Raw genomic sequence first — 22641 nt, forward strand, 5'->3', positions numbered from 1 at the left:
CACGTTGTGTAACAATCGCTTAGCCGTAGTCGAGACGCTCAAGCGTCACGTTCGCTCACGGCCAAGAGATCACAGGCAGGCACGCTATTGGCTGCCGACTAACGTAATGGTTTGTTATTAGCGTAGCGGACGCTCGGGACCACGAGGAGATCACAAGCGGCGCTGACGCTCACAGTGTAAAACCTTTATATATATACCATAAAACAATGTATTATGCAGTAAACCTTGGTGTAGTGATAGGGTGTAGATGTAACACAGTGTAACCTTATTAACTTAAAAGCTGTTCGAGCGTCTCCGACGCTCTGAGAATACTTAGAAATATAAGAAATACACAGATACCGATCTTAGGTTCTAACACCTTCTATGAACGTTCTATTTGCAGAAGAATAATACAATACAAGTCATACACTACCAATATAACATAGACTAACTAACCAGATAACTACACATGAAATACAATACAATACAATTACGTTTAAGGGAAAAGAGAGGGAAAGGGGAGAAAAGAGAGAGAGAGAGAGAGAGCGAGAGAGATATGGCTCACAATAACAATAAAGACAATATGATTGCGGAGAAAACTTACGCACAAAGGGAACGATCGCATGCGCCTTTCTGAATATCCAGCTCCCGATTATCAGTGATGAGAACCGTTGAAGAGAGTGCCCTGGATCAGATCGGCTTGTCTATTTATGCCCCACACACAATACAATACAATGGTCCCTACAATCTCATTGTTCATTGGACACAGGAATTCGTCTTTGCATTATAACAAAAGGTCATAGGTTGATTCATACAGGTGGGCTGTGACTATTTCCAACTGCTCAGGTGGGTGGGAAACTAGGTTTCCCGCCGCATGGATAAGTGAGTGCAAATAATAGTAAAAGTACATAAACTTCTTATATCCATAACTATTCGCACGAGCGATTAATCCGCTTCAAACCAACACCGGAATATTGCTAATTAAATAATCTTCCGATGGATACTAAACACCACTGTATAACCCTTGTCTGACCCTTCGTATCAAACAAAGAGGGATCTCTTTGTTTATGAACATGCCACATTAACTAAACTTTCAGATTCTATCAAAGGGACCATAATCTACAAAATACATTATATGATTAAAATATGTAACGATTGAGTCGCACGCTAGGCACGCATAAACTCTACCGTAAATGCGCATACCGTGCGCCTGTGGGTGCACGTAACAGCGGGTATGCGTACGCACGGGAGAGCGCACGCATGCGCAGCGCGGACCTGTATGAGGTGCAAATATGGCAGTGTGCATCATGATATTTTTCTGACTTTGACAGTCCACCCTTTGGCAGTCAACAATAACTGCCACTTTCTAAAACATTTCAAAAAGAGAAAAATATATGTCATGTGTAAATACATTTCCATGGTTGGGTAAGGGAGGAGAGAAGAAGGTGTGAAAAGGGTATGACCTAGTGAGATAGCAGAAGCATGTGTGTATGAATCCATGTTTGGGGGGTCATGTATCATCGTGCCGTACGTGTTGTAAATCAAGCTTCGAGGTATTGCGAAGTATACATTTGAATTCCTTCTTATCCCGTATTTAAGGGTCTGTGGATGGGCTGTCAAACTTTACCGAGCTCTTTTCGGATTTTAGTTGTAACAAAATGGGGGAGCACATTTTAGTTGATGATACATGAATGGGGGGATATGTGATTGCTGATATCTGTGCCTGTATTCCCTATCGACTATGTGTGTCATTACCTGAAGGTTGTAGAAATTAAGATAAAGAACAATTATGGTAAATGCAGTGGTATTCTATGTCAGGTTAATGAACATTTGTCGGTTGAAGTCTTGTCTGGTATCTGTTGAATGCAGTCTTCTTTGGGCTTTTGCCAGAAAGTGTGGGCAAAAAGCTTTGTCAATGTCCATAGACTTACAAAAGTGTTGGGCTAGCGTTAATTTAAATTTTCTAGGGAAACTGGGGGTCTATGGCATAGTTCATCAATTATCTGTGTATAAGGTTGTCAAAACTTCTTCTTTAATCCATCTGTTGTCTGTGTACAGGATCATCAAATTCCTCGTCCAAGTGGGTCTTTTTACCTTGGAGAAAACGGAGAAACAGGTGAAAGAAACGGACCGTATAATCGCATTTTCATCACATCATTGTCTCTACCGTTGGGTCATAAATCAAATCCATTGGAATTACAATTTCCTCACTCCTTAGACTCATTACCCTGGTACTACGTTTGCACTTCATTAAAACCTGACCGCATCTAAATATCAAGCCAATCGATATGACAACACCCAAGATACATAGGAGAAACTTCCCTACATCCATTATGACTCCTTGAGCCCATTCTCCTAAACCAGAGAACCAATTTCGCGGGTTCAACCATGACACCCAACCAGTCAGCTCATTACCCACAGCAGCAAGAGTGAGATTGTGTCTCCTGCGAAATTCCCACTTTAATTGGAGAATGTCATCCATCTTTTGGTCTATGACCTCGACCGGATCCTCGGTACTATTCGTAATATATGTGCAGCATTTCACGCCGTACTGCGTTGCCAGTGTGACACAATATCCACCTGTCACTGCTGTGAGATAATTAAGAACCATTCTATGCTGAACCAGTTCTGTTTTATAAGCTTGAAGCTCTCTCCCAGTATAGCTAAAAGTGTCATCATACATTTCTGTGATATTGTCTAGTAAATTTGCAAGCGCAGAGATATACCTATAGTTCAGCACTCCTCTAGCGGTGCGAGTGAAATCTAGCGCAAGTAGAACCTGAATCCCGGTGGATTCATGAATCATGTCAGAGGCCGAATGCTCTGTCCTTTCTGTCAGTTGCCTTTTAACTACGTGCTCGTAATGGGTGTGAGTATAAGGAGCTTGGGCACCACGGTGTATATCTTTCATTTTGGCATGTGATACAGTCATTACTTCAGGCAGTACTTTTCCAATATAACACAATCCTTCAGAGTTTGGGGCAAGCCACTTATACGCCTTCCTCCCGCATATGAAATATGCATCATCGGGGAGAACATATGGGACGGAGTAGGACATAACCATATTACACATCTTCCATGTGAAATCTCCTAACCCTAATTCTCCCATCTGTCTAGTACACGTATCAGTTTGTATGATATGTGCACAGTATCCTGGTGATACCTCTCCAACTCTCGTAATCCTACTTCCTAGGGTATACCTATATCGGAAAGATTTTTCTCTACTGGCTATGTGGCGTATAAGCTCTGTATCTGTAGGCATTCTATCTGCTCTATATGAAAAGGTCATGGTTTGGTTACTCCATGACACTTCCCAATTTCCCGGCTTTCTGGGATTGGAAATGTTAAAACATATTAGGGACTTATCCACATGATATTGGTGGAGCTTCAAACTAGGAGGACCTCCTGTCCACCGGTCTCCCACCCTTTAGCTCAAGTACCTCTCCTACCGTTAAAGGGAATGGTACTAGCCCTGATTTGCTATGGCCTTGAGGTACTTGAGAGCATACCCAACAATCTGTCTGATTTAACACATTACCCACTAAGGAGTGATAGTCACTCAATGGATGCCGGTCCATGTGGATATTAAAACTGGATTGGCATTTCTTGATGCACCCATCCTCAACTACATTGTCACAGAGCCTACAGATACAGTTTTCTTCAGCTAACAATCCTTCACAATTCCTTCTATTGTCAATGCTATCGGATCGTTTTCTGATACTCGCCTTTACTTGTTGATTAAGTTGTTCTTGGAAAACTACGCCTCCATCTTTGTCATCAGAACCCATTCCAGAACCTCTCTCGACCTCCATGGTACTCTCGCCGGAACAGACTGCTCTGGTCAACATCATGGTCAACAGGAAAATCCGGATCACAGTCTCTTGGGGCAAGTCCATCTTATAGGAGGAAACGGAGAAGAATGAGAAGGGGGAAAGAAATAATTTGAGGGAGATGGGATGGGAAGTTTGGAGAAAAACAATAAAAGGGAACAGGGAATCGACAACTGCTTTTGGTCTTATGATTTTCAATGCTCAGGTGCCGCCTCAGTCCTCCTGAAACAGACACTCCAATGATACAACTTCCTCTACCGTCTGTTCCTTATCACGGGACCTCTCTGGATCAGCAACCTTCTTACAATGGGACGAATGAACCCAAGTCTCTCTCTCGGCAACCTTCAATGCTGTAGTGCTAGTCAATAAGACTTTGTATGGTCCTTCCCATCTGTCAATAAGGCAACCCGTTGATACGACCTCACCTGTCCCTCCGCTAGGGGCCTTTGCTACTAATCTTAAGGGTTGGGCCGTGCCTACTGTTGTTTCTGATAAGGTGGCTGCTAGAGAGAGCGCCGATATTGTTGCCGATTCGTCCTCTTGATCACACTCCTGGGGAAAGTTTAAAACAGGGTACAACTTGCACGGGTTAATATTTGCATTGGTTAACTTATTAACATTATCTTTAACATTTATACAGTTGCTAAGTGTTTGTTTGTTACACCCTAGTGCGTCATTCTCCGCAACAAATTTCTCTCCTGATATATATGGTGGCGGCGGTGCCGTGGCCATCAGTTTCCTGATAGGGTTAGATCCCGCCGCCTGAGCCAATCCTCTCTGTATTTCACCCTCCTGTTGCCATAACTGTAAATAATCATAATGTTTGATCCGTCTCTTTGCTGACTTAATGAGACATATCCTCCTCCTTAGATTCAGTAACACATCTGGGCTAAAGCTGCCTACTCTTGGGAACTTCTCCCCGTCATGTACCGTCATTCTCTCCCATTCATCACATAAAACCTCTGTGTGTGAACCGTATTTTTCACACATTACATACCTTGCCGACCCGATTGGTCGGTTTACTGAATCAACCCGAACCGAGGTTGATCGCCCCCTACCTGAACAATTGGCCCCCATACCTGCAGGTGTTGCTTTCACTACCTCTGACCTTAATCAGGGTCTTTCAGCGAACCCTTACAAAAACCAAAATGTTCAAGATAGGCTGACGGTGGCGGTTTACCGAGTACCCCACTCACTCGCCCACGCCGACCAATACGACCTACACACTGCCCTAGTGCTGTCGTACTCGACCCAGGGCCCCTGCGACCTGAACCTCTATTTACTGGAACATGTGAGGGTGATCCGCAGAGCACTTACTCTTTCCAGTAACTATTGGTTGCTGGATAGTTCCTTAGTGACAAGCGAACTTCCCTTAAAATAAAAAAATTACACAAATCACGTTAGAATGTACAAATAGCGTTTATGACCCCTTTCGTACACAAATGGCACTAGGTCAGATTACTAACTAATGCACACAATTACGTGCGGTACAATCGTTCAGTACATAAGCAACTAATCTTATGTACGGAGCGACCAACGGAATCGAAAATTACGGCTGTGAATTCCTTCAGCCACAGCTTTATGGCCTATATGGGTTCCGCACCAACCCTTCTTGGTGTTGTGCTACTTTTCTCTATAGCGGACTTCTTAGTCTGCTGTACCTAGACCTCCTGGTCTGTTCCGGACCTCCTGGTCTGTGCTACAGTAGACCTCCTGGTCTGCTATACTCTAATGCTCAAATTTTATGTTTAACAAGGGATGCCTCCCTAGCCACCATGTACGTAACTTACATGTATGTACCTCACGAGAACTCGACTTCTTGTGGTTCAACCTAAAAAATTGTAGAACTTATATAATTGCAAACACTCACTCACCACATGTACACTTTTGTTTCTATTTCTATTTCTGCACAGAAATTTCTTTCCTTTAGACCAGATGAGTTGTAAACTGGAGAAGGATCTATTAGCTTAAATTTCGGACACTAAAATCGACTTGCGCTATTTATCGCGTTGCCACTTTTTCGCCTGTTAAAATAACACTATCGTGTGATTTGAGTTACGTGGGCATACCCGGACGCTCCGTTGCGTAATATACGCTTCGTGCGTCGGCCTTTGGGTTGCGTACGCGAGTCTCAGCCCTTTGTTATAGACACGTGTACACAATGCAGATATCCACCGTAACACAATTTACACGTTTATCAATGTAGACGATCCTCGATCATCTACCGAGCACCACACAGATCTCTCCTTGTATCTTTAGGCAGAGCTGTGTGCGTGCTTTGCAATTTACACCTTAATGTATTACTTTTACTCTTTAACTATTAAATAGCGACAAATCTCTCTTAGCACGTTTATCAATTATAAAATGGCAAACAGGAGAGTGATATGAAAATACACGAATGAAAAAGAAATGCAGATATATGCGTGTGCGTACGCAAAACAGAAATAAACAGTTTTAAAAAAACACTATCGTTTTGTTCTTACCTCCGGTTCCGGATTCCCTCAGCACCCTTTACTAAGCGAAGCAGACGCTTATCCAGGCAGCACTACGAGGACTATGATCTCCCGCCCTTTGCTGATGGATAATGTCTGCTGAAATTACCAAGTACAGATATGTGAAGGACGGACGAGCCGCCAATTGATAAAGCTAAATATTTATCTTACTTAAAACCCTTTAAGAGGTCTAAGAACACTGTACGCTATTGACGTATGGAATACCGTAAGGGTACGCACGTTGCGTAACAATCGCTTAGCCGTAGTCGAGACGCTCAAGCGTCACGTTCGCTCACGGCCAAGAGATCACAGGCAGGCACGCTATTGGCTGCCGACTAACGTAATGGTTTGTTATTAGCGTAGCGGACGCTCGGGACCACGAGGAGATCACAAGCGGCGCTGACGCTCACAGTGTAAAACCTTTATATCTATACCATAAAACAATGTATTATGCAGTAAACCTTGGTGTAGTGATAGGGTGTAGATGTAACACAGTGTAACCTTATTAACTTAAAAGCTGTTCGAGCGTCTCCGACGCTCTGAGAATACTTAGAAATATAAGAAATACACAGATACCGATCTTAGGTTCTAACACCTTCTATGAACGTTCTATTTGCAAAAGAATAATACAATACAAGTCATACACTACCAATATAACATAGACTAACTAACCAGATAACTACACATGAAATACAATACAATACAATTACGTTTAAGGGAAAAGAGAGGGAAAGGGGAGAAAAGAGAGAGAGAGAGAGAGATATGGCTCACAATAACAATAAAGACAATATGATTGCGGAGAAAACTTACGCACAAAGGGAACGATCGCATGCGCCTTTCTGAATATCCAGCTCCCGATTATCAGTGATGAGAACCGTTGAAGAGAGTGCCCTGGATCAGATCGGCTTGTCTATTTATGCCCCACACACAATACAATACAATGGTCCCTACAATCTCATTGTTCATTGGACACAGGAATTCGTCTTTGCATTATAACAAAAGGTCATAGGTTGATTCATACAGGTGAGCTGTGACTATTTCCAACTGCTCAGGTGGGTGGGAAACTAGGTTTCCCGCCGCATGGATAAGTGAGTGCAAATAATAGTAAAAGTACATAAACTTCTTATATCCATAACTATTCGCACGAGCGATTAATCCGCTTCAAACCAACACCGGAATATTGCTAATTAAATACTCTTCCGATGGATACTAAACACCACTGTATAACCCTTGTCTGACCCTTCGTATCAAACAAAGAGGGATCTCTTTGTTTATGAACATGCCACATTAACTAAACTTTCAGATTCTATCAAAGGGACCATAATCTACAAAATACATTATATGATTAAAATATGTAACGATTGAGTCGCACGCTAGGCACACATAAACTCTACCGTAAATGCGCATACCGTGCGCCTGCGGGTGCACGTAACAGCGGGTATGCGTACGCACGGGAGAGCGCACGCATGCGCAGCGCGGACCTGTATGAGGTGCAAATATGGCAGTGTGCATCATGATATTTTTCTGACTTTGACACAGCGGATCTGTGCAAATATGCTATTGATGCTCTAAATGGGATTTGTACAGAGGTGCCCACAGACGCCATCTTTGATCAGCTGCTTGCGTACAAAGACGCACAATCGGTCGCACATCGATTGTAGCACTGAACCCTCAGCAATACAAATACTGCATACAAATTTGCACTTATGGGCGCGACATGTTTTTAAAGATCCCCCCGTTACCCTCCACAAATAATCAGTACCTGTTACTCACTTTGCCAATAAATCCTCACGGCATCTGCCATCGCTGATCAATCGCAGTGCGTGCACAGTGCAACTCTGACACATGCGCAGTATAAAGGATATACTGCTACAAGCGCTAACAAGGGCAGTGTGTCCTCCTCTTATAGAAGTAAATATAATAAAACATCTTTAGCATCAGTAAAAGTCACACAAACTTTTCAAAGAAAGGCATTGCAGTGTATTTTAGTTACACTGGATGGGAGCTAGGTGCAGGAGAGCACAATGCTACAGGGTGTCTGGCTGTGGGCAAGCTGTAGCATGGTAATGATCTCCTGATGAATAATATTAGTGACATGATGCAGCATGTAAATGACAGCTTACACTAGTTATTTGACATTTATGTTAGACTTATTTAAGTACGTCACAGCCCAGTGTAAATTAGTATGGGATTATTTGTATTTAGAGAGCAGCGAGGTTATTATATGGTTATTGTATTTCATTCAAAAAGAAGGATTACGCAGTAACCTACATTGGTTTTATTTTAAAAAGAGAAAGAAAATGAAGTGGCAGATAATAGTACAGAGGTCCTCTCCTTTCTCATTTTACTATTTACTGTACATTTGTCTGCAATCGGAACTTTGCTGAAACTCTTAAAGAAACCAAAAGATGCAACCAAGAAATGGATAAATACTTTCAGATTTGTGGAATTGCAGAGTTTGAAAGGAATATTCGTTAGTTACAATTATAATTTTGGAACATGCAATGTTCATACAGTACAGTATTAATGTATATATAAATCCTGCCTATGAACAGCGCAAAATTAAGGTGATTCAGAGTCAGACGCAGGGGAAGTATTGGGCGCAAGCTTCCAATGTTTTCCCTTGGTGCGTTTGTTCCCGATGCACGGTGTATGAGCCCCAACGTTCACCACTAGGGGACGCAGATAGAAATTACATGGATATCCAGGTGCACACTCTAAGCACTAAGAATACTGATAATCAAAGCTATTATGGCAAATTCTACAATTAACATAGTTCATAACGAATGCGTGGATAAAAATGTGTGCCCATCCAACGTGTCAAGGCGAGCCCCAACAGGTGGGTCACTAACATCCCTAATACTAACCCATTGGGCTGGATGTAATGCCGTCCGAGTTGGTCGGATGTGCGTGTTTCCGGCCGAACTCTGACTTTTTTTAAAGCGGCAACAGTTTACAATGCATAACCATGTAAATGATTGCTGCATTTCACGCGCCCCCTATTTTTTAAGAAACACTGACAACGGATATCATAGAGCCGTGGGCAGGCCGGTCAGTGCACCCCCTTGCACTTCTACAACACCCCCCTTTCCACTGACACCTTCATAATCCTCCCCAATAAGTTTCCTCAAATTCTTGGACAATTTCTCCCACTTCTAAAACCTTTGACTTATTGTATGAAGCCTGGGGCCAAGAACCATCAGCATCTTCAGTGAACAATGTCATGTGTCGCAAAAGAAAATAATGGGCCCCCAACCTTGCGCCCTGGGTGGTAGCACTGGTCACACTGCCCTTGTTAAACCCTGACTGCCAATAGGCATCATCATTGATGTACTGGGTATGGTTTGTTGGGTCGACAGTCATTAGGTTGAACACCATTGGTCGACAGTGACTAGGTCGACACCTGAAATAGGTTGACATGATCATTAGGTCAACATGGACAACATCGACATGTCAAAAGGTCGACATGAGTTTTAAAAAATATATTTGGTGTCGTTTTCTTCGTAAAGTGACTGGGAATCCCAATTAGTGCACCGTGTCTCCCTTCAGGCAGGTTACTATTCCCAATCGTAGTCCACGTGAATCGTAAAGTATGAAAAAGTTCAAAAGATGATTTTTTTTTTTAAATCCCCAAGCTGACCTTTGTCATGCCGTCCTAGTGACCACGTCGACCTAACGCATGTCGACCATGAGTGGTCAACCTAAATGAGTGTCGACCTAAGTGCTTAGGTCGACCTAAAGACCGGATACCGGTGCACCAGCCCTCCTAAACCCACCAAAGATATGTCTCCTAATAGGCATAACCGCATATGCGTCCTTGTGCATCAAATCCTACATGATACCAACAAGTTCATAATTATATCTTCCCTGTACACCGGGGCCCAGTTTCTATTCTTGTAGCTGCTGCTAATAAGAAAGCACTTTGCCTGGGATTTTTTTTTTTTGTCTTCATAGCAAATTATTCATTTGTAAACCTGCTCTTTTCATACAAGCCCCTGAAATACTTGTCAGTGAATTGTCAGGCACTGAATCCACCTTAAAGACATGATCAAAGGCCACTCATCTCCGCTCGCGTTAGGTATTCAGACAGCAGTCTATAGCTTTCCACATTCAGAAGTATTAATGAAGTTACAGTAGGAAGTTTTAAGATCTTCTGGTTAAGCTCATTGTGCAGAGATTCAAATTCCTTGTCAGTTTTCATATGCCCACATTTGTCTTGTGTACGGAGCCAAGTAATCCTCACAAATGTGACACAAAGGATCACTTGCACAATTCTTCACGCTGAAGTCACTCTGAAAGGATTCTTAAACAAATAATGTTCTGTTATCTATAATCATTTCCTTTTAACAGCAGCCAAAGGTCAGCTTGATCTGCTTCTTAAAACTGTATAGTAATTAATCTAGATTGGCCACTATCTAATCACATAGACTAGTGAGGCTGTTTACCTTAATTATTTCATTGTAGAGTAGAGGTAATAATACTGATAGTAAAGGTAGGTAGCTGCGAGCTGTTGTGGAACAACAAATCCCAGCATTCCCTGTCAGCCATTGAGCGGCAGGGTGTCTTCATAAATGTTGGAGAGCCATAGAAGCCAGTGAATGCAACATGCTGTAGTACCACAAGTCCCAGCTGCATCCTGTTGTAGAGTTTTGCAGAATGTGTGGGCACTATTTAAGTGTGAGGAATTAAAGAGGTTATGGCTGGCGCCTAAAGGGTTAGGTTGTGGGTTGTGAGGACTGCAGCCTTTGGGGAAAATAGGATCTCCCAAAAAATATGTCGAATACAAAGACATTCCAGGAGCTGCCTACAACTTAACTTGTGATTGATAACAAGACAACTCAAGAACACCCTTTGGTGGTCATTCCTAATTGATCGCAGCCAGCAACTTTTTGCTGCTGCTGCGATCAACTAGAACACGCCTATGGGGGAGTGTATGTTAGCTTAGCAGGGCTGCGATCGCATGTGCGGCCCTGCTAAGCTAAAAAAAATCAAGCAAATGTAGACTAGGCCTATACCTACTTTCCCTGTGCAACAATCCCTGCGATGCTGGAGCCGGCTCTGACGCCAGACATCCGCCCTCCATTCTTCTGGACACGCCTGCATTTTACTCACCACTCCCTGAAAACGGCTCCAAACGGTCCGGATCCGCCCTGGAACGCCTTCTTCCTGTCAATCTTCTTTGCGGTCGGCTCTGCGACCGCTTCCTTTGTAATCTGCAACGTAACCCGGTGACCCCTGTCGCCGGGCAACGTTGCTCACTGCGGCCGCCGCGCATGCGCATTCCGTACCCGTTCGCACCGCAGCAATATACCGCTGCGTGCGAACGGGTCGGAATGACCTCCTTAGTACTGACATGTGCTCATGGATTATTGCATAAAGTAATGTTCACTGGCAAAAGTAGGATAAATATTTTTATTAATGAATAATAATACAAATACCTATGTCCTGGGGTCACAATAACTCCTCCATGGTAGACAGATAAATTAAGTACTGAACTTCCAATTTAACATGCACTAATCATTACTTTTCAATAACAGTGAAATCTGGAGTGTGGAATTCCTGTAACAAACACACTTAAAAACAATAATTAACTAGATATCAGTATCAAACATTATAATAAAAGCACAGTTAAAAATTCAATTAGAAAGAGATATAAGATAATGACATCTAAGCTATAACATTGAAAAAAGTAAATAAAAAAACATAAAAGAAATATAAAATCAATATTGATCTCACCGTGCAGGGTCCAAAAAGGAACGCGTTTCGGAGATCTCAGTCTCCTTCCTCAGGCAAAGGCAAAGTGTACCTATTGGTGGTCATTCCGAGTTGATTGCAGCCAGCAACTTTTTGCTGCTGGTGCGATCAACTAATCCACGCCTATGGGGGAGTGTATTTTAGCTTAGCAGGGCTGCGTTCCCTTGTGCAGCCCTGCTTAGCTAAAAAAGTTTTGTGCTATTGAAGAGTAAGGCTGGATCTACTTACCCTGTGCGATGGATCCAGCAACGTTCCTCCCGGCTTTGACGTCAGACATCCGCCCTCCGTTTGCCTGGACACGCCTGCGGTTGGATGACCACTCCTCGAAAATGGCATCCAACGGTGAGTATCCGCCCCGGAACGCCTCTCCGCTGTCAATCATTTTGCGATCGGCGCTGCATCGTCTTTTTTCACTGTCCGTCACCGGGCAATGACGCACGTGCGCACGCCGCACATGTGCAGTTCCGACCCGTTCGCACCGCAGCGAAGAACCCTTGCGTGCGAATGGGTCGGAATGACCCCCATTGTCTCTTCACAATAGAGGCAGCCAATTGTATGATGATCCCATATAAAAGATACTATCAAATTCACACTACCAATTCATTCACTAAATCACATCGGTAGCAAACACAGTGGGTTTGTGTCTGCAAAACTGCAGGCTATGCAGAGTTGTGTGTAAGCATCAAAGTGTCTGTTTTTCAATGTATCTTCCGCACCAAGAATAGAACTGGGGCAAGTGATGATGATGAAGGGTATGAAACCAAACTGTCAACAACAAAGCTGTCCGTCTTCAGAGATGCGTACATATTAGCATGTGGGTGAAAATAGGCATTTGGTTCTGTGGACACCCTGTAGGAGCAATTCCAGCCAACTCGTGTTAACTTCTGCATCTGCCCCAAATAATCAGTATTTCATTTCACAGGTTGGATTACTGCAGCAGGGGTGTAAATACAGGTGCCATTGCTCCAGGTTCTGCTTTTTAGACCCCAGGGCAGGAATGAGCAGGGAGTGCACGGAGCATGTGCCATGGTCCTCCCTCTCTCTGTCTGGCTGCTGCTGGGGTGGTGGAAGTGAATATGGAGGGTGAATATGATCTGCAAGAGGTAGGCCCATCCCACAGCAGCTGGCACCTATGGGGAAATACTTTTGATGGAATTAATTACCACTCAGTAAATTAATGGGCATGATATGTCTAACTTTTATACAAGACGTCATGATATTGACATGGTGAACAACCAAAATGTAAAGGATTCTTGTAAAGGAAAACTAAATCTCCCTTTTCAGCGGCAGCTGGACAGAATTTACCATGGGTGACTTTAACTAGATTTTATGACAATTTTATTTGCTCATTATATCATTACCTATTACTTTTACAGACTTGCACGTCTCAGTCTCGCACACTCTCTTAAATTCACACATATGTGCCAAGGCAAAGTTGCAAGTAAAATCTGCGTACATTACTCCAAAGAGCTGCATACAGAAAATAAAAGTGTATTCACCAATATGCAGAGCTGTATGAGTTTCCCAAGGAAAGTTGGTGATTCCGCACCAGTCATACACACTTACATATGTTTATATGAACCAGTATTCGTATATACAGAGATAATCTCTTAGTTACAGTCTGGTGGTGCACCCAGAGTCAGGAAACAGCTAGAGCAAAAATAGATTAAAGAAGACTCTTGTTTGGGTGCACTCTTGTTCAAATTATACTGATATTATTAAAACATAACGTTTATTATGCCTTGTTAAAATAAGTTCAGTATCCACTCATTCTCCCCATGGAGTTGTTGCAAAGAAAGGAAAAAAACAAACATAAACACCACAAATGTATCATGAGTTGGTCATGCACAGATAGGTACCAATTACAACGGGAGTATTTGTCTCATATATCTACTGTCACATCTCATTGGTACCTATCTGTGCATGACCAACTCAGGTCCCATTAAAACAAGCATTGCTTGTACTGGTATGGCATAAGACCGGTGTATGACGACTGTATCTACATCCCTATGCCAGTCTATATTGGGATAAACTAAACCAGAACATACCAAATTTTTTCTCCAATGATACATTTGTGGTGTTTATGTTTGTTTTTTTCCTTTCTTTGCAACAACTCCATGGGGAGAATGAGTGGATACTGAACTTATTTTAACAAGGCATAATAAACGTTATGTTTTAATAATATCAGTATAATTTGAACAAGAGTGCACCCAAACAAGAGTCTTCTTTAATCTATTTTTGCTCTGTGTGAGTTTCCGCAAGGGAACCATAAGTGCTTTGTATGCTAATAGTCATCATTCATGTGCACTTGCTTCTGCCCGATTACAAGTGCAAAACAAAGCCTCCCAATAAGCGTAATGTCACTTATAAGCTGGTGTGCATGGTCACAGTTGTTCGAACATAGGCCCTCATTCCGAGTTGTTCGCTCGTTGCCGATTTTCTCTATATTGCGATTAGTCGCTTACTGCGCATGTGCAAGGTTCGCAGAGCGCATGCGCTTAGTTATTTTACTCAAAAGTTAGGTATTTTACTCACGGCATAACGAGGATTTTTCTTCGTTCTGGTGATCGGAGTGTGATTGACAGGAAGTGGGTGTTTCTGGGCGGAAACTGGCCGTTTTATGGGAGTGTGTGAAAAAACGCTGCCGTTTCTGGGAAAAACGCAAGAGTGGCTGGAGAAATGGGGGAGTGTCTAGGCGAACGCTGGGTGTGTTTGTGACGTCAAACCAGGAACGAAACTGACTGAACTGATCGCAGTGGCAGAGTAAGTGTCGAGCTACTCAGAAACTGCTAAGAAATTTCTATTCGCAATTTTGCGAATCTTTCGTTCGCAATTCTGCTAAGCTAAGATACACTCCCAGAGGGCGGCGGCTAAGCGTGTGCAATGCTGCTAAAAGCAGATAGCGAGCGAACAACTCGGAATTAGGGCCATAGGGGGTAATTCCAAGTTGATCGCAGCAGGAATTTTGTTAGCAGTTGGGCAAAACCATGTGCACTGCAGGGGAGGCAGATATAACATGTGCAGAAAGTTAGATTTGGGTGGGTTGTTTTGTTTCTGTGCAGGGTAAATACTGGCTGCTTTATTTTTACACTGCAAATTAGATTGCAGATTGAACACACCACACCCAAATCTAACTCTCTCTCTGCACATGTTAAATCTGCCTCCCCTGCAGTGCACATGGTTTTGCCCAACTGCTAACAAAAATCCTGCTGCAATCAACTTGGAATTACCCCCATAGCCTCACCCAGGAACGGACTGGAGCTCTTAGACAGCCCTGGCCCCCCACTGTGCCAGCAGCGGTGCACAGAACAAGTGGGCGTGGTCAAGTCTCAAGGTGGTGTGCCATGAGTCATGGGGGCCTGGCCTCCTAGGCACACTCCCATCTCTCTGTATACCAGGCGGCGGAGCTGCTATCCCAGCCCCAGTCTCTATGGGTGCCAAACACCAGCCCATCAAGTCATTGGCCCTTCTGGCATTTGCACGAAGGGCCAGATGGCCAGTCCGGCCCTGGTCTCACCCAACTTTGAGTCTTCCCACCTCAGTTCACCTCTTCGGTCTTAAAGGGTCAAAGGCCTAAATTGCATATGACTCTACATAGCCCCAATTATGTACAGTAATTTTCTGAGTGTGCACAACCAGGGCCATCTTAGTTTTCTCAGCTTTAGTATATCCTGCTCATCGGCTGTACGCCCTTCCCCCGATGTACATACGTCAGCTGTAAGAACCATATATTGCATAGTGTGTACCTAACCTTAGGGGTGAGATAACTCCTAAGCGCACTAAGCGTTCCCCAGGAACTGTGGCAGTGCTCCCACTATAATATGGCTTCACCCTCTATCATGCTCACGTTGCCACTTTGCAACAATGTAAGCTCCGACTGCAGCATTTACAAAGTTGGGAGGTATGCCTCAGGTTTGTAGCTGTTTATATTACCTAACTATAGCTGCTCTAAGCTAGAAGGAAAAATAGGGTCACCACAACTGGCATTGTTGGAGTTCGTTACAACAACACTACACATTCACACAATCATTGGTGTGAAATGTCTGTCTCTTATTATTAACCCTTGTTTGTACTGGGGTGGCGGCAGAGGAACATCCCCAGTGATACCCTTTGGAAAAACACCTGACAAAAGCTTCTCATTATCTGACAGTCCTGTGGGTTTAATCAGTCAACACATCAGCCATCAGATGTAGTGCAGCAAGTGTAATCGACTACAATTACCAATGAGGAAATTAATGGGTGCCAGGCTGATATTTTATGACTGAACAAACAATGTGGTAGTTGGACTGGATATTACTCTTTCTCCTCTCCTTTACATAACACTTACCTACAGGAATTATCTACCTTTTAATCACTTGAATCACTTTGCATCTCTCCACTGGTCATCTCATTACGACAGATGGCAGCAGCAAATGCTAACTCATCCTCTAATCTATTGACTCAGAAACTAACGCTTTCTTATGGGAGTAGTATCTCTTTCCCACTTCCCTGCCTCTGTCACACTTCCCTATCTCTGTCACCAATAAATTCAGTGGACAGGTGCTTAGTGCAGTACAAATGTTACCCATGTGTGCCTAACTGAGTGATCACCCGTGCTTTCACATGGGACTCAGGGGCAAACAAAGGATTTCTAGAGAGAACTTTACAAATGCTTGATAATTAGTTTGTAATAAGCTATAGTTGGCCTCATATAAAGTGAGGCCAACTTCAGGCATATACAGAGCCAGCGATCACAGTAAGCTGTTAGATACACCAGTAGTGCCAGCCCGTCTCAGTTGAATGTTGTAGATGGTCTATAGAATAGGTTGTAGGGGAGAGAACTTAACCCTGATTTGCCTTTCTAAGCACACATTCTCCCACCTCATATTATGACACCTGTCTCTTCTTCCTGTCAGCTGCTTTCTGGTCCTTATGGTCCGATGCGCTGATTGAGCGCTCAGACCCAAACACCCCACAGAGTTGGAATAAAGAGCTGCTACAACTGGGCATGCTAAGCAGCTCCATTCCATCTCTTATACTGCATGTTATACAATCATATTATACAATAATACTATTGTGGTCATGATTTTAGCCATTGCCTGGGGAGGATGGGGGGGGGGGGTGTTCAGGCAACTGAACACCCCCGCCCCACACATCTGCCTATGGAACTCATCTGCAGGTCATGCTAAATGCATTCTACTGGTTCTTCACACTGCAGCTCTTCTCATCAAGACCTCTTTTTCTAGGTCCTCATCGCTCTTCACCTGACTGTTCCAGAGCACATCTCTCATATTCAGGCACACTTGAGTCTGGGCATGATCATTCCTGACTTACTTAGGCTGGGTTAACACAATCACATGGCTGGTTTTGACCTCCCTCAGAACGGTACCTCTGCTTATGTTTGAACACATACTACTGCAGACCCACTGTGGCCATAGGCAGGGCTGTCTTTTCGTATGGGCTCAATGGGCAGTTTCCCAAGGTCCCAGGAGTATAAGGGCCCTAGGCTGATAGCTGAGGGTCCACTTTTTCTGGGATACCAAATTTTTGACTGGAACCAGAGATATCAGCCTTCCAGCAGCTGGTCACTGCTCCAGCTCCACACGCCTGGAATGCAGTTTTACATTTCCATCTGTGGATTGCTCTGGCGCCTGAACTCTGATCCCAAGTCCCCAGTACCCTCCGAAAGGTGGTACTGTCTAGTTTTTGTCCCATTAAAAGCTAAGAAATCTATTTCCAGGAACTGGAGATATCTGCAGTAAAGCAAGCTGCCGACCCACTGGAAAATTATGAATATTACACCCACTCCACTATCCACGCCTCCCCTGTATATTAAACACACCCCCTACCACCCTGAAAGTCATGTACCGGGGCCCCTTCATTCAGCCCAATGCCCCCTTCTACAGTTTAGTGGTCTCTCTCCCGCCCCACCTCCCACCATCTGTGCAATAAAGGAGTAATTATCAGAAATTACTGCTCCAGGTCCTACATGCTGAGTGGAAGATAGAACACCCCCTACCACCCAAGGAGCATCAATGCTGCCGCTGATAGCAACCCCCCAGACCTACTGCTGGAGGATGGGTAGGGGCCCCACTGCATTGCTTTGCCCAGGGGCCTACACTGCTGTTAAGATAGCCCTGGCCATAGGAAGCCACCAGTCACACACCTCTAAACACTTGGGTCAGACTACTGCTCTTACCACATCCCTCCAGAATTACACAGTTACGTCACATGGGGGTGATACACTCTGGCAAACAATGATATCCCGGGTGCAGAGTGCATGGAGCCCAAGCCCAGCAAATGACAGCACACACATGCCTATTGAAGTCATTGCTAGGCTACTTTTATCTTAGCCCTTCCCAATTTAATTTGAATCCATTAAATTTTTACATAGTTAAGTTATTTGGGTATAAAAAAGACATACATCCAGCCTCCAGAACCTTTCATCCTCACAAATCCCAGCTGACCCACAGGAAGGAAAATAAAACTATAAATCACAGTCCAAGTTTTCTTCCTTCCTTCAATACTGGCACTGGGACAATTCCCCATATCAACATAATATCATGTGTTGTTCATGCTATGTAACCCTGATTTGCCTTGTGGATGGTGTAGGCGTATTTTCACAACAGCATCTATCTGTGATACGCTCTGGAACCAGTCCAAAGCCTCACTCAATATTACTGACCTCAGGCTTCAAACAAGTGCCCCGGCACATGCAGGTTTAGTTATGCAGATGCAGCAGGTGGAATGGTGTATGTGGCCCAGCTAAGATATAAATGGCCCAGATCATTTCTCGTGATGAAAATAAACTTTATTTATTTAACTTTACACTGAAGCACGGTTCACTTAGGGGTGTATGTACTAAGCCTTGCAGAGAGATAAAGTGGCCAGAGATAAAGTACTAACCTACCAGCTCCTGTCATTTTTCAAAAAAAGCCTGTATCATGACAGTTAGGAGCTGATTGGCTGGTACTTTATCTCTATCCACTTTATCTCTCTCCAAGGCTTAGTACATTTCCCCAAAGTACCAATCAAACAGCTCCTAATTGGCTTAGCCAGCATATTGGTGTCACCGCCTCTGGGGATGACACCTGGGTGAGGTCTGCACCCCCATAGTGACGCCTGTGGGTTCACTACAGGCAGTGTGTAGGTGATGCTGGCTTGTGCAACAACATAAAAACAACATTTTAATTTGAATGAGCATAAAGAGGATACGGCTGGGTGGACTCTATAGCATGCCCTCCATGTGTCAGGGATCACTGAGCTTTTTCAAAGCAAAAACTGGTTGAACTTTTGTTGCTGTTATAGAGTTTGACTTACACGAGCCTCCATCAATCAGTGGCACCTAGGTGCATGCACGGTGATGAGTGTGCACTCCAGTGAGCGAAATATAGTGAGGGTAACATATTAAAACTTAAATACCTGACACATAAAGAAACAGTTTCTTTGTCCCTTTCAATTCCTATAGTGTTTTCTAAATAACACAATGAAATCCACTACTGACGTGAATATTTATCAAAAAAATTGTATCAATTAACAGAGAACGGAACTACATGAATGAAATATCAGAAGTGTTTACACATACTGTAGCTGAATACCGTATATCTGTGCAGTGCTGGTGGTAGCCAAATTGGTGCCCTATGCTGCACCCCCCCCCCCCCCCCCCTTAGCCTTGCCCACGCTACTGTCTTTAGCAGGCAGAAGGTGGTGGCTTCCTGTCCTCCAGGAGTGTGACATTTGGCTGTGACAGGAAGAAACAGTGGCACTCTCACCTTTTGGGCAGCATTAAAGACATTAGATGAGTTTTCAATATATCACTCATTCAGTGTTGTGTTTAGGTGCCGCTAATTATTGGTGCCCTAGACAACTGTCTAGGCTTACCTGATGGTAGGCTCTGTTTCTCTATCTCTTATGCACTTTTCATCTCTGTGTTTGAAGTGCTTCTTACATTTTAACAGAGGTGCAGCATAGAGTCATGGCAATAACAAAGAATGTCTTTTTAATGCATGTCTCATGAGACCATAAGTTGTTCTCAACTGCACGACTGTCCAGCTTCAGCCACACTAATGTTTTGGTCCTATAGGTACCCAGAGGGTTAGTCCGAGTGGCAAGTGCATCATGCAGTGGGGACGGGCAATGATGACACCATCCTTTGTGAATTGTGAAACCAAACTCTAGCTCAGGTCCATCTTAATGTACAGGCTCACCAGGCAACTGCCCTGGGCCCCATAATTCTATGGGCCTCCAAGCAGAAGCGGGTGGTGGTCACACAATTAGAGCGGCCAGGCAGCATTCTCTGTCACCCAGCCTGCAATCAGACAGTGAATGGCTGTCAGCATGCTGATTAGTTAATGGCTGGAGCTATCCACCAGTCAGAGTGCTGACAGCCATTCATTGTATGAAAGCATGTGGAGAAACAGCCCAGGGCCGCAGGAGGGGCATACTATGATTTTTTTTATAATTGGTTCCTTTGTATGGGTGTGTAGGGGGGTCCCAGTGCATTGCTTTGCCCATGGCCTACTATGCTGTTAAGACGGCACAGCCCTAGCCCACTTCACAAGGGAAGCACAGTAAGCAGCATTCTTGCATTCATGGAAGTTGTGGAAGCTCCCTGAAAGTTCTGAGTCTCCTGGACATTGTGGGAGAATACGCAAGTTTGGCTCCGGTGCATAAGACATGAGACATGCACAAGAGTTGCAAACCATTTGGGCAGCCAAAAGCACTAGAAGATCTGCACATGTCACAGACATGCAGACAGGCTTTTGTCAAGTGCACAATTATGTGCAATATTGTAAAAGGAGACACACATTCCCCACTGTGCCAGCAGTCTCTTGTAAAATGTGCTTGGACAGAAATAAGAGCCGCATTCAACCCCTTTCCATCACACTGGGCTGGACTGACAATGAGATGGTTAAGAATGTTGCCAGGGATATGGTACTGTAGGTGGATCAGAGTTGCAATGCCTCCGGGCTTGTAACATTTCCAAAACCATTATCTTGTTGGTACATGTTTCTGACTGAGGTTTTTATTTTTTCTTCGGCGTGATTATGAAATAATAATAAAAAAAATTGTTTAACAGCTTTCTGACTGTTTACAGCTGCTGCGGGTGAGTCAGAGCTGCAGGTTTCAAGCACTAAGGTGCTGGCGAAAGATCATTTACACCTCATGTTATTTTGCCGACTGCGATAAGGAATTTTCCATGCTGCGAAATGACCTTCTGTGCAGATAATTATGTTGAGCCGGCCACTTCCATGTCACAGTAACAAGGAAACATATATCTGATACTGGCCCATACGTGCCAGGGAAAGGTCCCTCTTTTATTAATCGGATACCTCTCCACCAGGAGATGAAGTTAATTATCAGTATTCACCAGATGCAAAATGCTGCTGAATGAATAATGTAATGAGGTCTGGAGACGCGTGTTCTGTGGGTGCAGGAGCGGCGTGTGGGAAACTATTTGCTGGAGATTTAACCTCCTCTCTACCAGAAAAGCAAATTATACAATCTTCTGTTGGCCTCATCTGTGGAACGTGATGTGGGCTTCTATAGCATATCCCCCCTCAACTATTTCAGTCTGTGAGGAAACACATATACTGTAGATGTGATCTCCAGGAATATCTGAAATCTCAAATATGGGGCAATGTGACACTAGTTTATACTTTGAATTATGTGTTCTGCTTTCATTTATTATGGTCTTGTTCATTATTTCCTGCATGACAAATGCAGGACACTTGAGAGCCTGAGAGAGCAGAGTATGATGACATCCAGTAAAGTGCCTTATATTATCCCACACAGGATAAAAATTACCGGGCCCAGGCTACCCCCCTCCCCGGAGTATACCTGTGGCCGGCGCCATCTTACGGGTGATATCTTCGGGAAGATGGCACCGCACCTTGGGGGTCATTCCGAGTTGATCGCTCGCTGCCGTTTTTTCGCAGCGCAGCAAACAGGTTATTTCTGCGCATGCGTATGCACCACAATGTGCATGCGCGTCGTACGGGTACAAAGCGGATCGTTGCTGGGCGATGGATTAAATGAAGAATCCATTCGCACAGCCGATCGCAAGGAGATTGACAGGAAGAAGGCGTTTGGGGGTGTCAACTGATCGCTTTCTGGGAGTGGTAGAAAAAACGCAGGCGTGTCCAAGCGTTTGCAGGGCAAGTGTCTGACGTCAGTTCCGGGACTGGACAGGCTGAAGTGATTGCAAGGGCTGAGTAAGTTCAGACCTACTCAGAAACTGCGGAAAAAAAATTTGTCCCGCTCGGCTGCACAAGCATTCGCACACTTGCAAAGCGAAAATACACTCCCCTAGAGGCGGCGACATTCTGATTGCTGTTCTGCAAAAAATAGCTAGTGAGCGATCAACTCGGAATGAGGGCCATTGAAAGCAAAGACTCTAGCACTATGTAAGAGTCTTTGCTCTCTAGTGGCCAGCGTCATCTTCCCAAATATCTCTGTGAAGAAGGCATTGGCAGGGAAGGAGAGAGCCCACTTCCTGATCAAGTAAGGTGGGAAGTGGGAACCCCCCACCCCAATCCCGCGCCCCCCTCTCTAATTTCTGATTAACGTGTGTCATCACGCCCACTTTTTCAGCCATGGCCCCCTCC

The sequence above is a fragment of the Pseudophryne corroboree genome, chromosome 11 (assembly GCF_028390025.1).
Source record: "Pseudophryne corroboree isolate aPseCor3 chromosome 11, aPseCor3.hap2, whole genome shotgun sequence".
Classification (NCBI taxonomy): Eukaryota; Metazoa; Chordata; class Amphibia; order Anura; family Myobatrachidae; genus Pseudophryne; species Pseudophryne corroboree.